General features: G+C 45.3%; 1 long non-coding RNA gene across 1 annotated transcript; it reads right to left on the reverse strand.

Moving 5' to 3' along the window:
- Nucleotides 1-12: 12 nt before the first annotated feature.
- LOC122424785 lies at nucleotides 13-17,928 on the reverse strand. The gene is made up of 3 exons (XR_006264532.1): nucleotides 17,664-17,928; nucleotides 2,152-2,301; nucleotides 13-1,791 (listed from the first exon to the last, which is right to left on the reverse strand). It is a non-coding gene; the product is annotated as an uncharacterized LOC122424785 (long non-coding RNA).
- Nucleotides 17,929-18,654: the final 726 nt, after the last annotated feature.

Below are 18,654 nucleotides of genomic sequence, written 5' to 3' on the forward strand. Positions count from 1 at the left end.
ACTCTTCAGTAAAACAAAGGTAAGAGATGACATTAAAACATACAGGCAAAGGGAATCTTTTTTCCCAGTTATGAACTTAGTGAATCAGATGGGGTTAAGTGCTAAACCTAAAACCCGGTAAAGGTGGCCGTGAAATGAGTAGGGTGTGAAGAGCTCTCTGCTGTCGGGTGTCACAGAAGCCTCTCCAAAGGTGATTTTAAATAAAAAGGAAGGAGAGACTTCCAGCAGAAGGCTGGCCACTGCAGAAACCTCTGCAGACAGCTGCATTTGCTCACTGAGAGCATCCAGGCTTGCTGAAGGGGCGTCGTGATAAGAGCAGTTTTGCTAGAGCAAGAGAATCAAAATGGCATTTTACTGTAAAATCAAGAGGAGAGAAGCATGAGGTTTTTTTTCTTTTTCTGAAAGCATATTTACATGCTGATGGGAATGATTTATTAACATTCTAGAAAACACATGATCTCAGTGGATCTGTTGAAAATACTCTGAAACAGTTCAACAGTCATTCTTAGAAGTCACAACAGTGGAAGAGTGGGCGCTGGGTGAGAGGCTACTAAAAAGCTTACCAACTTTGATCACTAATTTCTTAAAGAAACTGGAAATGTAAGTACCCTTAGCAAAATCCACAACCATAGGAATCAGTGCTGTCCATTAAGTCCAACACAGGCATTGCTCACTGTGTTCCTTCTGTAGGAATCTGTTTTCAGCCAGTCACCTCATTGCAGTTCACGCGAGAAGGGAAAAGTACCATTAAAATGTCAGTTTCTTAAAATAACTTTCCGTCAACTCCCCGCTATAAAACCACCTAGACTGAAGTGATCACAGAGCAAACCATTTCAATTGAAATGTAGGCTTTTTTAAAAACCATTTTAGCTCTACCATCTAAAATTAGAGGAGGTAACAGGTAAGAGACACTAAATAAAAAAGAAATGCTATTCATTCCCAGTGCAAGATGGGGAAGCTGAAAAGCAAGCCTGCAGATACATGTCTAGAGAACTTGCCCTATGATGCGTAAGCAGTACGTTTCTGATGTGAGGGAATCCAGGTTTTCAAGGCCGTGCAGTATAAGACAGATAGCCCTGAACACTGCGACTAGGAAAGACTTCTTTCAGCCTATTTCTGTGGTTTACAGTGCGCTAGAAAATCAAGCTTATTATGAAGCTCCTTTACATAAAAACAGCACAAGCTGTAAACAGTATAGTCAACAACATGTATTTCTTGGTGCATCACTACAAGTGTTAGTACAGCCTACCGTCACACAGTTGCCTGGGCCACTTACGCCACATTTTATATTCCAAACTGAGAATTTTTTTTACCTCATTGATGTTTTTCACTTACGTTTGTTATATACTACGACTACATAGAATGATGATTTTGAGCCTTGCTTCTCTGATTTTTGACCAGTGAGAGTTGTTTTAAATGTGATGGAAGACTCAGAAACCTAAAGCAACTCATGATGCCAAAGGAGGCTTCCAGCTTGCAGACTGGTCAACTACAGGCTACAACTGTCACCAACTCCCTCCCCCCACCCAATACATTTTTGGGAAAAAAATGTATGGTTGCCATCTAAAAATACAAAGAATTCAAAATCACTTATCTAGCTTTGCTGTAATACAGATCAGGTGCTGGGCTCCCGTTCCCAGTCCAGGCAGACGGCTGTATCTGCTCCAGTGAGTCCTGCCATGTTAGATTCTGCTTCCTACCTGGTCCCGCGGCTGTTGGGAGCTTCCTGTCCAGGTCATACATCTATCTGTACTGTATACCTGGGGCTGATGGTAGGCAGATTCTGTTAATCTAGCAGAAGACATTCAAAGAATTAAAGTCTTAATTTTGACATTTTACTCATGAAGGGTACACATCCCAATACAAAAACAAGATTATCATCAAATGATAGCTTCCTTTGCTAAGGGATAGAACAGTTGTGTTTAGTCCCTTTTAAATACTGGTAAGCTTTTTTCCTTTTGGTCAATGTTTTTAATCAAAGCTGGAAACTTCTCACTTTTATAAACCATAATCTCATTTATTATGCACTCTTCAAGTACAAAGTGCATCACTGGGGTGAAGAATCTTTGGCATATTTAACTTTCAAAATATTTATTACAAAATGGAGTCTTAAAGGAAAGCAAATAAACATCAAAATGACATGACACCAACCTGGACTTCTGAATACACTGCAGACTCTATGTTGGAGCATCCAATTCCAATGACAGTCAGGCACTGAGGAGTCTCACCACACAACAGTAAAATTTAATCTTCCATACAATAGCTTAGAAGATTTTGGCATCAGACTTTCTTAGAATAACACTGCGATGGAATAACAGAAAAATGTTTTGAGAAATAAGAGCTGTAGATGAAATTTTAATTTACTACTAGTCTTTTGGGAAAGGAAATGCTGTCAAAAACTATGTTACCAAGTTTCTGGTGAAACTATTTGCGTGGCAGGAATAGAGATGCAGAGGTAGAGAAGATGCTTGTGAAAGAGAAGAGGAGGATGGAATGAACTGAGACAGTAGCACTGACACAACTCTCCCAGGTGTGACAGGGAGCTCAGTTCGGGGACTTCGGAGAGGGGAGGCATGGGGGACGGAGGGAGGGGATGTGTGTCCTCACAGCAAAAGCCAACACAACACAATTTAAAAATGAGGACAACCCTTAACATTTCTCAAAAGGAAAAATGAATGGAGGACAAAGAAGACTAATTATTCCTATTAGACTAATATAGATGAAAATACTGAGCCAATCAGAAGGGGTATCATTAAAAAATCTACAATCAGTCAAGCCAAAGAGAGGGCATGGAGAGAAAGAAATGCTGCTACATGTTTTCAGTGAATGTAACCTGCTAACAGAAGGAAAAAAAAAAAAACAGTATGGAGATTCTTAAACTAAAAATAGGTCTACCACATAATCTGGCCTTCTCACTCCTGGTTTCTCTTGAGTCTCTCCAAGTTAACAAAAGTAGTTACAAGTGACACCTACACCCCAACATTCACTGCAGCAATATTTATCACCAGCCACCTCTGCAAGCCCCCCCAGAGTTCATGGTCAGAGATGTACAGATAAACATGGTAAAGATAAGTGTGTGTATAGAACATATACACACACACAATATATATATATATATATACACACACTGCAATATGAGCTACCAATCAGAAAGCATGCGAAGTGCCTTTCCCAATGACGTGAATGATCGTAAGTGACCATCCTGTGGTGGTGATCTCCCTTAGGTACAGAAGGCAGACAGAGGGACCAACACCTTATGAGAACTATGTGCAGGAATCTAAAAACCAGAACCAGTGAGCACATTTACAGAGTTTTCTAAATTACGAGGTTGGGATTAACATAAGCACAGTCTTACACAGAGTATGTGGCGTTCCCACGGATAGTCTTCTAAGCATCTCCCCACCTAACAGAGCATTGCCAGCATTGCACTTCAGGTAGCCTTCGAATCTGTGTTTGGGGTGCAGGATAAGGGGAAAGATGATGAGATAAGCCCTTAACAGGTGCAGACTTCTGTAGGGATCCAGTTGCCAAAAACAAGAGCAGGGCCTGAGGGGATGCCGCCGCCTTGTGGACACTTCTGTAACAACAACAAAACTGCATGCACCTCAAAGTGTCCATTTTCAGATGAGTGGATAAACACGGTAAACAAACAATCACACATATAAATGCATATACACACTCACGCATAAACAAAGATTCCCTGGAATAACACATAGAAATCAAAAAGCATGAAAACTGTCTTTTCCAGCAACAACGGATATACTGATGAATATCCTAAGGCAGGCAGGCAGAGAGGACCAACAGCCTAAAAAAACTGTATTTGGTACCTGAATGTTGACATCAATGAATACATTTCTCAGCTGAGTTTTGTAAATTAGGAACTTGGGATTCACAGAGGGACGGTCATACATATGTACGATAAGTAATCCACAAAGACCAAGCATACAGCACAGGCCATTCTACTCAGCAGCCTTCAACTACCTTCAGCACAAGACAATTCCAAGAGGAATACATATGTGTGGAAGTGAATCACGCGGCTGTATACCCAAAACAAATGGACACAAAATGAACTGTATCCACCACACAAGAAAAAGTTAACTTTCAAAAGAAACCAAATGTGAAGAGTATTCCTCTCAGGCCTGGGGGCCTTGGACCACTCTCACAACCCCAGGAACCTGAGCAGCCTTGGGACTCAAGTCCAGACAGCACTGAATTGAAGAAACGGGAGGATGTACCGAAAACATGCCCTCCTTGGATCTAGAGTGCTTGGACCACAGGGCATGGGACCCCACTCCCCAATGCAGGCAGGCTGTCCCACAGCTCAACCAAGCCTCGTAGGCCCCCCCAAAAAGGTGGACCCTCTAGGCTGAGAGCTCTGAACAGACTGGTCTCCAGTCTCCGAGGTGGGTTCCCACCACAACCTCCTACCTCCACATCTTCCCACACGACTACCACAGCATCCCCAGCATCGCCTTCATTGCTCGCTTGTGCAGATAACAGGGAAGATTAAGGAGAACCCAAGGCCTGGCACATGCCACTCTCACCTGCGACCCAGGAACACAACTTTTCTCTGCGGCTCTCGATGCCAGGAAAACCTCCTGTGGGCCTGAGAAAGTGCTGCCGCCTCGTGGACACTGCTAGTAACAGCACCTTAAAAACCGCTGCTTGGGAGCACTTCCGATTCACAAGCCTGTGGGGCTCAGGGACACCTCGCCTCACGCAGTGTGCTGGGGCGAGTAATCGGAGAGCGTATCAAAACACAGGGAACACTCAGAAAGATAATCTCAAAGGTCGCTTTAAAGCACATTAACGTTTGTTTTTTCCTTTTATTTAGAAAGCACAGGAAAAAGGCTCCAGATCGCTAATTAATGAGAACTGCACTTCAAAACCATAATGACTACCTACCACCTCCCACCACTCACAATGGTCATTCACAAAAACACCACCAACAATAAATGATGGAAAGGGCCCTTCAGAAACCAGAACCCGCCCACATTTTCTTCGGATGATGTCAAGTGGGAACAGCCAGGACATAAAACAGCAGGGAGCTTCCTTCAAAATCTAAATAGGAGCTACCATGGTATCTGGCCGTCTCAATGCTGGGACTGCAGGTGGAGAACAGATCATCCAAAAAGACACCTACACACCCCAGTGTTCACTGCACCAATATTTATCACAGTCCAAGGCTGCATGCACACATAGATCCATTTTTAAAGATGGATGAATATGTGGTACACACAAGCACACACACATACATACACATATATATACATACTCACTGGCACATGATGCAGCAATCAAAAAGCATGCAAAATGTCTTTTCCAGCAACATGAATGGACATGCTGATGAAAAGTGAAGGTAGTCAGCAAGGGAACAATTGCCTCAGAAAACGTCACTGGGTACAATCTAAAAATTGACACCAATGCACACATTTATCAACCGAGTTTCGTAAATTAGAAGTTTGGGATTAACATACGGACAGTCATATACATAAATAATCCACAAGGACACAGCATGTATCACAGGGAATTATACTGAGCAGCCTGTAACTACACACAGGGAAAACCTATTCCAAGAGGAGGACATACATGTAAGCGAATCATGTGGCTGTACACCCAAAACAAACACAACACTGGAAATGAACTGTATCTATCACCCAAGAAAAACTAACTTTCAAAAGAAACCAAATGTGAAGAGTATTCCCCTCAGGCCTAGGGGCCTTGGACTACTCTCACACCCCAGGGGTCTGAGCACCCTTGGGACTCAAGGTCAGACTGAGCTGAATTGAGTTAACTCGAGAGGATGTACCAAAAACATGCCCTCCTTGGACCTAGAGGGCCTGAATCACAGGGGGTGGGACCCCACTCCCCAAAGCAGGCAGGCTGTCCCACAGCTCAGCCAAGCCTCGCAGGCCCCCAAAAGGTGGACCCTCTAGGCTGAGAGCTCTGAACAGGCACCGTTCTTCAGTCTCCCCCATGTGAGTTCCCACCACAGTATCTTACCGCGGCATCCCCAGGATCACCTTTGTTGCTGGCTTGGGATTTGTCTGCGGTGGTACAGATAAAGAGGAAGACGTAAGGAGAGCGAGTCCTGGCACATTCCACTGTCATCTACAACCCAGGAAAACAACTTTAAGGCTCTGAATGCCACAAAACCCTCAAGTGGGGCTGAGAAAGTGCTGCCGCCTTGTGGACACTTCTGGTAACAACAGCTGAAAACCAGTGCTTCGGAGCCCTTCAAATTCACAAAGCCTGTGTGGGGATGTAGGGACATTGCTCCTCAAGCAATGTGCTGAGGTGGGTAATCGGACAGCACATCAAAACACGGGGAACATTCAAGAAGACAATCTCAAGAGGTCACTTTAAGGCACATTGTTTTTTTTAATTTTTATTTTATTTGGACCACACAGGAAACAGGCTCCACACTGCTAATTACTAGAGAACTGCATATCAAAACTATAAACAGGTAAAACCTCCCACCACTCAGAATAGTCATTCACAAAAACACTACCAACAATAAATGATGGAAAGGGCCTTCAGAAACCAGAACCCTCCCACATTTGCTTTGGGTAACGTCAATTGGGAACAGCCAGGACATAGAACAGGAGGGAGCTTCCTTCAAAAATGAAATAGAAGCTACCACAGTTTCTGGCCATCTCAATGCTGGGCCTCTGCAGGTGGAGAACAGATCATCCAAAAAAGACACCTACACACCCCAGTGTTCACCATACCAATATTTATCACAGGCCAAGACTGCATGCACACCTAGAGGTCATTTTCAGAGATGGGTGATAAATACGTGGTACACACAGGCACACACACAATCATATACATACATATGTACACACATACACATCCATATACATATATTCACTGGCATATGATGCAGCAATCAAAAAGCATGCAATATGTCCCTGCAGCAAATGAATGGACATGCTGATGATCCTAAGTGAAGCATGTCAGAGAAGGAACAATTGCCTCAGAAAATTCCACTGGGTACGATCTAAAAACTGATAAAAATGCACACATTTATCAACCAAGTTTTGTACATTAGAAGCTTGGGATTAACATACGGACTGTTATATACATATAATAAATAATCCACAAGGACATAGCGTGTAGCAGAAAGAATTCTCCTCAGCAGTCTCTACCTACCTACAGGGCAAAACAATTCCAAGAGGAGGATATAAATGTACAAGTGAATTAGGTAGCTGTATACCCAAAACAAACATGACACTGGAAAAGACCTGTATCCACCATGCAAGAAAAATTAACTTTCAAATAAAACCAAATATGAACAGTATTCCCCTCAGTCCTGGGGTCACTGGACTCACATCCCAGGAGCCTGCGAACCCCTGGGACGCAAGGCTGGACTGAACTGGAGCTGAGGCAGCTGGGGAGGTACCGAAACAAAGCCCTGCTTGAACCTGGAGTGGCCGGTCCTGGGGGGACGGGACCCCAGGCTCCAGATGCAGGTGGGCCACCCCACAGCTCACTCAAGCACAGTACGCCAGAAAAAGGAGACCCTCTAGGCTGAGAGAGCTTGCAACGGGCATCTGGTCTCCAGTCTCCTCAAGATGGGTTCCCACAAAGTTTCTTACCACGGCATTTTCCCCAGCTGACTTCCACAGCATCCCCAGCATCGCCTTCTGTGGAGGCCTGGCATTTGTCTGGGTGGTGCAGATAAGGGGGAAGATGTAATGAGACCCGAGCCCTGGCAGGTTCCACTCTCATCTACAACCAGGGAACGCGACTTTTCTCTAGGGCTCTGGTTGCCAGGAAAACCCCATATGAGCCTGAGAAAGTGCTGCCTGCTTGTGGACACTTCTAGTAACAACAGCCTAAAAATCTGCTTTTAGAGCACTTCTAATTCGCCAAGTCTGCGGGGCTGTTGGGACACTTCTTAAGCAATGTGCTGGGGTTGGTAATTTGAGAGCATATCAAAACACAGGGAAGTTTCAAGAAGACAATTTCAAGAGGTTATTTTAAGACACATGAATGTGGTTTTTTTCTTTTTTATCGAAAGGACAGGAAACAGGTTTCAAATCGCTAATGAATAGAGAACTGCAATCAAAACTATGAGGTACCATCTCCCACCACTCAGAACAGTCATTAACAAAAAGACTACTGACAATAAATGCTGCAGAGGACCTCGAGAAACCAGAACGGTCACACATTTGCTTTGGGGTAGTGTCAACTGGGAACAGCCAGGACACAGAACAGCAGGGAGCTTCCTTCAAAAAGTAAATAGGAGCTACCACAGTATGTTGCCTTTGCAATGCTGGGACTCTGCAGGTGGAAGATATATCATCTGAAAAGACACCTACACACCTGTGTTCACTGCAACAATATTTATCATGTGCCAAGACTGCATGCATACACAGAGTCCATTTTCAGAGATGGATGGATAAACACGTGCGCACGCACACACACACACACAAACACACAGACATCCGTATACACATATTCACTGGCATATGACACCACAATCAAAAAGTACGCAAAATGTCTTTTCCAGCAACATGAACAGAGATGCTGATGATAGGTGAAGCAACTCAGAGAAGAAACAATTGCCTCAGTAAACTCCACTGGGCACAGTGTAAAAACAGACACCAACACACATTTTTCAACCAAATTTCGTAATTAGAAGCTTGGGATTAGTATAGGGACACTCATATACATACCAATAAATAATGCACAAGGACCTCAAGTATAGCAGAGGGAATCCTACTCAGCTGCCTCTACCTACCTACAGGGCAAAACAATTCCAAGATGACGACATATATGTATAAGGGAATCAGGTGCCTGTATATCCTAACCAAAGGCAACACTGGAAATGATTTGTATCCACCACGTTAGAAGACATAACTTTCAAAGAAACCAATAATGAACATTATTCCCCTCAGTCCAGGGGCCCCTGGGCACCCTCTTAGCCCAGGAGCCTGAGCACCCTTGGGACCCAAGGCCGGACTGAGCTGGAACTGAGGCAGCTGGGGAGGGCGTACCGAAAGGAAGCCCTCCTCGGACCTGGAGTGCCCGGTCCATGGAGGACAGGACCCCACGCTCCCGGATCCCATCTCCCCCGATCCCGTCTCCCAGATGTGGGATCCCACCGCAGCCTCTTACCTCTGCGTCTCCCCACCTGACTACCACTCATCCCAGGCACTGCTTCTGTGTAGGCTTGGGATTTCTCTGGGGTGTGCAGATAAGGGGGAGGACATAAAGAGATTCGAGCCCTGCCAAGCTGCACTCTCATTTATGACCACAGAACGCGCCTCTTCTCTAGGACCCTGGTTGCCAGGAAAACCTAACGGGCCTGAGAAAGTGCTGCCGCCTTGCGGACACTTCTCATAACAACAGCTTAAAATCCAGCTTTCCAGCACTTCAAATATGCACTCATCTCACACGCTACCAAGTAATGCTCAAAATTCTCCAAGCCAGGCTTCAACAGTATGTGAACCAAGAAATTCCAGATGTTCAAGCTGGATTTAGAAAAGGCAGAGGAACCAGAGATCAAATTGCCAACATCCGTTGGATCATAGAAAAAGCAAGAGAATTAAAGAAAAACATTTACTTCTGTGTCATCGACTATGCCAATGCCTTTGGGTGGATCACAACAAACTGTGGACAATTCTTAAAGAAATAGGAATACCAGACTACCTTACCTGCTTTCTGAGAAAACTGTATGCAAGTCAAGAAGCAACAGTTAGAACCAGACATGGAACAACGGACTGGTTCCAAATTGGGAAAGGAGTACGTCAAGGCTGTATATTGTCACCCTGCTTGTTTAACTTATATGCAGAGTACATCATGTGAAATGTCAGGCTGGATGAAGCACAAGCTGGAATCAAGACTGTCAGGAGAAATATCAGTAACCTCAGATATGCAGATGACAGCACATGGCAAAAAGTAAAGAGGAACTAAAGAGCCTCTTGATGAAAGTGAAAGAGGAGAGTGATAAAGCTGGCTTAAAGCTCAACGTTCAGAACATGAAGATCATGTCATTCGGTCCCATCACTAAATGGGAGATAGATGGGGAAACAATGGAAACCGTGACAGACTTTATTTTCTTGGGCTCTAAAATCACTGCAGTTGGTGACTGCAGCCATGAAATTAAAAGACGCTTGCTCTTTAGAAAAAAAGCTATGCCCAACCTAGACAGCATATTAAAAAGCAGAGACATGACATTACCAACAAAGGTCCATCTAGTCAAAGCTATGGTTTTTCCAGTTATCATGTACGGATGTGAGAGTTGGACCATGAAGAAGACTGAGCGTTGAAGAATTGATACTTTTGAACTGTGGTGTTGGAGAAGACTCTTGAGAGTCCCTTGAACTGCAAGGAGATCAAACCAGTCCATCCTAAAGGAAATCAGTCCTAAATATTCATTGGAAGGACTGATGTTGAAGCTGAAGCTCTAATACTTTGGCCACCTGATGCAAGGAACTGACTCATTAGAAAAGACCCTGATGCTGGGAAAGATTGAAGACAGAGGAGAAGGGGATGGCAGAAGATGAGATGGTTGGATGGCATCAGTGACTCAATGGACATGAGTCTGAGTAAGCTCTGGGAGTTGGCGATGGACAGGGAAGCCTGCTGTGCTGCAGTCCATGAGGTCGCAAAGAGCTGGACACGACTGAGCGACTGAACTAAACTGGGGGGGTGGAGGGACACCTCTCCTGAAGCAGTGTGCTAGGTAGGTAATTAGAGAGCGTATCAAAACAAAGGGAACCTTCAAGAAGACAATATCAAGAGGTCACTTTAAGGCATATTGATGTTTTTTTCTTTTGCTTGGAAAGCACAGGATACAGGCTCCAGATCGCTAATTAACAGAGAACCACACATCAAAACTATTAACCAGGTACCACCTCCCACCACTCAGAATGCTCATTCACTAAAAGACCACAGACAAAGCTGGAGAGCACCTGGAGAAACTGCAAGCCTCAACATTCGCTTTGGGAATTGTCAGCTGGAGAAATCCAGGACACAGAACAGGAGGGAGCTTCTGTCCAACACTTAACAGGACCTACCACATTATGTATTCTTCTCAATGCTGGGACTCCGCAGGTGGAGAACATACCACCTGCAAAGACACCTACATGCTAGTGTTCACTGCACCAACACTTACCACAGGCTAGGACTGCATGCACACACACTGTCCATTTTCAGAGACAGATGGATACACACGTGCTACACACACACACATTCTTACTCATATATTCACTGGCATATGACGCAGCAATCAAGAAGCATGCAAAATGCCTTTCCAGCAACATGAACGGACAAGCTGATGATCTTAAGGGAAGCTAGTCAGAGCAGGAACAACTGCCTAACAGAACTTCACTGAGTACAGTCTAAAAGTTCATACCTATGACCACATTTATCAACTGAGTTTTATAAATTAGAAGCTTGATACTAGCGGAGTGACAGTAATATACACACAATAAAAATGCGCAAGGACCTAGCATACAGCAGAGGGGATTCTACTCAGCATCATCTACCTACAGGGCAGAACAGTTCCAAGAGGAAGACACTTACGTGTAAGTGAGTCAGGTGGCTGTACACCCAAAACACACACAACACTGGAATGAATTCTATCCACCATGTAAGAAACATTAACCTTCAGAAGAAACCAAACGTGAACGGTGTTCCACTCAGTCCTGGGGTCCCTGGGCACCCTCACAGCCAGGAGCCTGAGTAGCCTTGGGACCCAAGGCCAGACGGGGCTGGAGCTGAGGCAGCTGGGGAGGATGTACCAAAAAGAAGTCCTCCTTGGACCTGGACACCCTGGTCCACGGGGCATGGGCGCCATGCTCCAGATCCAGGCGGGCCATCCCACAGCTCAACCAAGTCTAGTATGCCCAAAAAAGGTAGACCCTCCCGGCAGAGCGAGCTCCAAATAGGCACCTCGTCTCCAGTCTCCCCGAGGTGGATACCCACCACAGCCTCTTACACCACGGACCTCCCGCCTGACTACCACAGCATGCCCAGCATCGTGTTCTGTGCAGGCTTGGAATTTGTCTGGGGTGGTGCAGATAAGGGAGAAGATGTAAAGAGACCCAGGCCTGGCACAGTCCACTCATCTACAACCCAGGAACATGACTTTTCTCTAGGGCTCTGGTTGCCAGGAAAACATCAAATGGGCCTGGCAAAGTGCTGCCCCCTTGTGGACACTTCTAGTAACAACAGCTTAAAAATAAATGCTTCAGAGCACTTTCAAATTCACACATTTTGAAGTGTGGGGCTACAGGGACACCTCTCCTGAAACAGTGCTTTGGGGTGGATAATTGGAGAGCACATCGAAACAGAGGGAACCTTCAAGAAGACAATATCAAGAGGTCACTTGAAGGCACAATCGTGTTTTTGTTTGCTTGCTTGCTTGTTTGGAAAGAACAAGAAACAGGCTCCAGATTGTTAATTAGTAGAAAATTGCACATCAAAATCATAATGAGGTACCACCTCCCACCACTCACAATGGTCATTCACAAAAACACTACCGACAGTGAGTGCAGAGGAGGGACTGGAGAAAGCGGAGCCCTCACACGTTTGCTTCGGGAAATACCAACTGGGGACAGCGAGGACACAGCAGAGCAGGGAGCCTCCTTCAGTGAGCAGGAGCTACCAGAGCACCCATGCTTCTCAGCGCCGGGGCTCTGCAGGTGGAGACAGGTCATCCGGTAAGATACCTACACTCCAGTGTCCATGCACCAGTATTTACCACGGCCCGAGACTGCATGCACACAGAGAGTCCATTTTCAGAGATGGATAAACACGTGGTACACACACACACACACACATTCATATACACATATTCACTGGCATATGACACTGCAATCACAAAGTATGCAAAATAACCTTTTCCAGCAAGATGAACAGACGACGTGATGATCCTAATGGTAGCTAGTCAGACAAGGAACAACTGCCTAAGAAAACTCCATGGGGTACAGTGAGAAAGTTGATACCAGTGATCACATTTATCAACCAAGTTTTATAAATTTACAAGCTTGGGATTGATAGAGGGACAGTCATATACCTACAATAAAAAATGCACAAGGACCTAGCATATTGCACATGGGTTTCTACTCTGCAGCCTCTAACTATCTACCCGGAAAAACAGTTCCAAGAGCAAGGCATTTATGCATAAGTGAATCCAGTGGCTGTACACCCAAAAGAAACAGGACACTGCAAATGAACTGCATCCACCATGCAAGAAACATTAACTTTCAAAAGAAACCAAATATGAACGGTATTCCACCCAGTCCAGGGGCCCCTGGGCTCTAATAGTCCAGGAGCCTGAGCACCCCTGGGACCCAAGGCTGGACTGGGCTGGAGCTGACGTAGCTGGGGACAGTGTACCAAAAGGAAGCCCTCCTCAAACCTGGAGTGCCTGGACCATGGGGAAGGGACTCCACGCTAGAGATCCAGGCAGGCTGTTTCACAGCTCAGCCAAGCCTAGTACACCCCAAAAAAGGTGGACCCTCTAGGCAGAGAGAGCTCCAAATAGGCTGTTGGTTCCAGTCTCCCTGAGAGGGGTTCCCACCACAGCCTCTTACCTCGGCATGTCCCCAAGTGGCTACCACAGCATCCCCAGCATCCCCTTCTTCGCAGACTTGGGATTTGTCTGGGGTGGTACAGATAAAGGGGAAGATGTAAGGAGACCCAGGCCCTGGCACATTCCACTCATCTACAACCCAGAAACACAACTTGTCTCTAGGGCTCTGGTTGCCAGTGAAAGTTGCTCAGTCATGTCTGACTCTCTGCGACCCCGTGGGATATACAGTCCATGGAATTCTTCAAGCCAGAATACTGGAGTGGGTAGCCTTTCCCTTCTCCAGGGGATCTTCCCAACCCAGGGATCGAACCCAGGTCTCCCGCATTGCAGGCGGATTCTTTACCAGCTGAGCCACCAGGGAAGTGTCCACGAGGCAGCAGGCCTTCTAAGGGGCCTGAGAAAGTGCTGCCGCCTTGTGGGCGCTTCTGGTAACAACAGCTTGAAGGTCAGTGTTTTGGAGCACTTCAAATTCACAAAGCTTGTGGGGCTGTAGAGATCCCTCTCTTCAAGCGAAGTGCCAGGGTGGGTAATCGGAGAGCATATCAAAACAAAGGGAACCTTCAAGAAGACAATCTCAAGAGGTGACTTTAAAGCACAGGAAACAGGCTCCAGATCGCTCGTTAGTGGAGAACTGCACATCAAAACCTCAATGAGGTACCACCTCCCACCACTTACAACAGTCATTCACAAAAACACCACCAACAATAAATGCTGCAGAGGCCTTGGAGAAACGAGAACCCTCTCACATTTTCTTTGGGTAACAACAACTGGGAACAGCCAGGACACAGAATAGGAGGGAGCTTCCTCCAAAAACTGAATAGGAGCTACCACAATCTCTGGCCTTCTCAACGCTGGGCCTCTGCAGGTGGAGAACAGACCATCTGATAAGACACCTATGCTCCAGTGTCCACTGCATCGATATTTATCACAGCCCAAGACTGCATTACTTTGCCAACAAAGGTCCGTCTAGTCAAAGCTATGGTTTTTCCAGTAGTCAGGTATGGATATGAGAGTTGGACTATAAAGCAAGCTGAGCACCGAAGAATTGATGCTTTTGAACTGTGGTGTTGGAGAAGACTCTTGAGAGTCCCTTGGACTGCAAGGAGATCCAACCAGTCCATCCTAAAGGAAATCAGTCCTGAATACTCATTGGAAGGACTGATGCTGAAGCTGAAACTCCAATACTTTGGCCACCTGATGTGAAGAACTGAATCATTTGAAAAGACCCTGATGCTGGGAAAGATCGAAGGCAAGAGGAGAATGGGACGACAGAGGATGAGATGATTGGATGGCATCACCAACTCGATGTACGTAAGTTTGAGCAAGCTCCAGGAGTTGACGATGGACAGGGAAGTCTGGCGTGCTGCAGTCCATGGGGTCGCAGAGTCAGACACGACTGAGCAACTGAACTGAAGACTGCATTGCACACATAGTGTCCATTTTCAGAGATGGATAAACACGTGGTACACATACATATATATACACACACACATTCATATATTCACTGGCATATGATGCAGCAATCAAAAAGTATGAAAAAAGTCTTTTCCAGCAACATGAACAGACATGCTAATGATGATCATAAGGGAAGTCAGTCAGAGAAGGATACGGTTTAACTCCATTGGGTACAATCTAAAAACTGATACCAATGAACATACTTATAAATTCAGTTTTGTAAATTAGGAAGTAGGAATTATCATATGGACAGTCATATGCTAAATAATAAATAATCCAGAGGGACCTAGCCTTTAGCACAGGGAATTCTACTAAGCAGCCTGTAATTACATACAGGTAAAAAGAATCCCACGAAGAAGACATATAGGTCTAAGTGAATCAGGTGACTGTACACCTAAAACAAACATGACACTGGAAATGAACTGTATCCACCATGCAAGAAAAATTAACTTTCAAAACAAACCAAATTGAATGGTATTCCACTCACGCCTAGGGACCCTGGGCTGCTTTCATACCACAGAAGCCTGAGCAGACTTGGGACCCAAGGCCAGACTGAGCTGGAGCTGAGGACAATGTACCAAGAAGCAGCCCTCCCTGGACCTGGAGTGCCTGGTCCGTGGGGGATTGGACCCCATCCTCTAGATCCAGGCAGACTGTTCCACAGCTCAACCACAGTATGCATGGTATGTTCAAAAAACAGCGGACCCTCTAGGCTGAGAGAGCTCTGAATAGGCACGTTGTCTCCAGTTTCCCCGAGGTGGGTTCCCACCTCAGCCTCCTCCCTAGGCATCTCCCCACCTGACTACCAGGGCCTCCCCAGCACCGCCTTCTGCGTAGGCTTGGGCTTTGTCTGAGGCTGAGAAGGAGGAAGATGTAAGGAGGCCTGAACCCTGGCACATTCCACGCTCATCTACAACCGAGGAACATGACTTTTCTCTACGGCTCTGGTTGCCAAGAAATCCAAAAGCGGCCTGAGAAAGTTATGCTGCCTTGTCGATCCTTCCCATAAGAACAACTTAAAAACCAATGTTTAGTAGCACTTCAAATTGCAAGGCCTTTGGGGTGTAAGGGTTTTCCTAGTGGCTCAGTGGGTAAAGAATTTGCCTGCAATTCCCGAGACACATGAGATGGGGGCTCCATTCCTGGGTCAGGAAGATCCCCTGGAGGAGAGCAGGCAATCCACTCTAGTATTTTGTCTGTAGAACCCCATGGACAGAGGAGTCCTCAGGGCTACAGTGCATAGGGTCACAGAGAGTTTATCATTACTGAAGTGATTGAGCACATGGGGTGTGATGGACATCCTTCCTTAAGCCTGTCCTTGGGTACATAACTGAAAACCAGTGCAAAACATGGTGAACCTTTAAGAATTCAATTTATTGCAGATTGTTGTTTTTTTTTCCTTTCCTTTTATTTGGAAGGCATATGAAAAGAGGCTCCAAATCAGTTATCTTTGGAGAACTGCAAATTAAAACTGCAACGAAGTATCACCTCCCACCACTCAGATTGGCCATCGTCAAAAAGACTACCAATGTTAAATGTTAGAGATGGCCTGGAGAAAAGATAACCCTCTTATGCCATTTCAAAGAATTTCAACTGGTAACAGCCATGATGGATAACAGGCTTCCCTCGTGGCTCAGCTTGTAAAGAATCTGTCTGCAATGCAGGAGACCTGGCTTCGATCCCTGGGTTGGGAAGATCCCCTGGAGAAGGGAAAGGCTACCCACTCCAGTATTCTGGCCTGGAGAATCCCATAGTCCATGGGTTGCAGAGTCAGACATGACTGAGTGACTTCCACTTCCACTTACTTACAATGGATAACCGTGTAGGGCTTCCTTAAAGAACTAAAAATGGAGCTACAACATAATCCAGTCATCTCACTCCTGGGCCTCTCAGCAGAGAGAAAACATAATTCGAAAAGACACATGCACCACAATATTCACTGTAGCAGTATTTACATTAGCCAAGACCTAGAAGCAACCAAAGTGTCCATCTTCAGACAGTGGTATATATATACAATGGAGTATGACTAAGCCCTATAAAGGAATATAATAATGCCATTTGCAGCTACATGAATGCTACTGGAGATTATCATACTATGCGAAGTAATTCCAAATGAGAAAGACAAATAAAAGATTGTATTATTCACATGAGGAATCTGTAATATGGCACAAGTGAACGTATCTATAGAACAGAAATAGACTCACAGACATAGAGATTAGGTTTCTAGTTGCCAAGGTTGAGAGACGGGCGATGATGTAGTGAGGACTTGTGGTTAGGAGACGCAAAGTATCACATTCAGAATGAATAAACTCTAAGATCCTATTGTACGCACAGGGAAATATTTTCAGTCTGCTGGGATAAACCATAACAGAAAAGATTACTTAGAGAAGAATGCGTACGTGTAAAGCCGAGCCACTGTGCTACGCAGAGAGGCTGGCGCCACACTGAGTGCGCTACACTGCCGTTAAAGAGGAGGAAAAGGTGCGATTTATAGATGAAGCTACTGAACACAAAAAAGGCGGGGAGGGGAACCTGCTTTTGAAGATGATTAGGAGCTGCCACTTGACATAGGTCCTTGACTTCAGGAGGAAAAGACAGCGGGCTGTTGTAATCCTCCATGTTTGTAATGCTCCAAAAACTCAAACAAACCTCTTACCTTCAAAGCAGCTATGGGGAAATGAAGTTACGTTCCTGTGAGAAAACATGGAGTGCTCCAGTGATCACTGGTTTGGGTTTTGAAGGCAGAGAGGCACAGGCGTACACTATTCTTCCGTTTCTGAAGACCTACAAACGATATGAGGAATGTGTGACACGCTGTTGGTGGGAACATAAACTGATACAGCCACTATGGGGAACAATAGGAGAGACCTTTAAAAACTAGGAATAAAACTACCATATGACCAAGAAATCTCACTACTGGGCATATACTCTGAGAAAATCACAATGGTAAAGGGCACATGTACCCCAGTGTCCACTGCAGCACTATTTACAACAGCCAGGGCATGCAAGCAACCTAGATGTCAGAATGGATAAAGAAGGTGTGGTATATACAATGGACTATTACTCAGTCATAAAAGGGAATGCATTTGAGTCAGTTCTAGTGACCGTGGATGAACCTAGAGCCTATTACATACAGTAGTAAGTCAGAAAGAGAAAAAAAATAGCATATATTAACGCATATATGTGAAATCTAGAAAGACAGTACCGACGAAGCCACTTGTGGGGCAGCAATGGAGATGCAGACGAGAGGACACAGTGCGGTAAGAGGAGGGAGGGACGAACTAGACAGTAGCAGTGAAACACAGACGTCGCCATACTTGAAAGACAGCGCCAGTGGGGGTTTGCTGTATGATGCGGGGAGCTCAACCTTGGGGTCTGCGGCAGCCTAGAGGGGTGGGATGGGGTGGGAGGGAGGTTCAAGAGGGAAGGGACATATGTATACCTTCGGCTGATTCATGTTGATATATGGCAGAAATCAACAGAACACTGTAAAGCAATTATCCTTCAATTGAAAATTTTAAAAATGCTTTGAAAAAGAGTGATAAAAAAAAATATAAAGAATGCATGTCAGTTTACTCCAGGCCATTATAACCTTGAAGTACAGGGTCAAGGGGGAGGGTGACGTCCTGTCATTCAGAAATCTCTTG

Source organism: Cervus canadensis, chromosome 22 (assembly GCF_019320065.1).
Source record: "Cervus canadensis isolate Bull #8, Minnesota chromosome 22, ASM1932006v1, whole genome shotgun sequence".
NCBI classification, from domain to species: domain Eukaryota; kingdom Metazoa; phylum Chordata; class Mammalia; order Artiodactyla; family Cervidae; genus Cervus; species Cervus canadensis.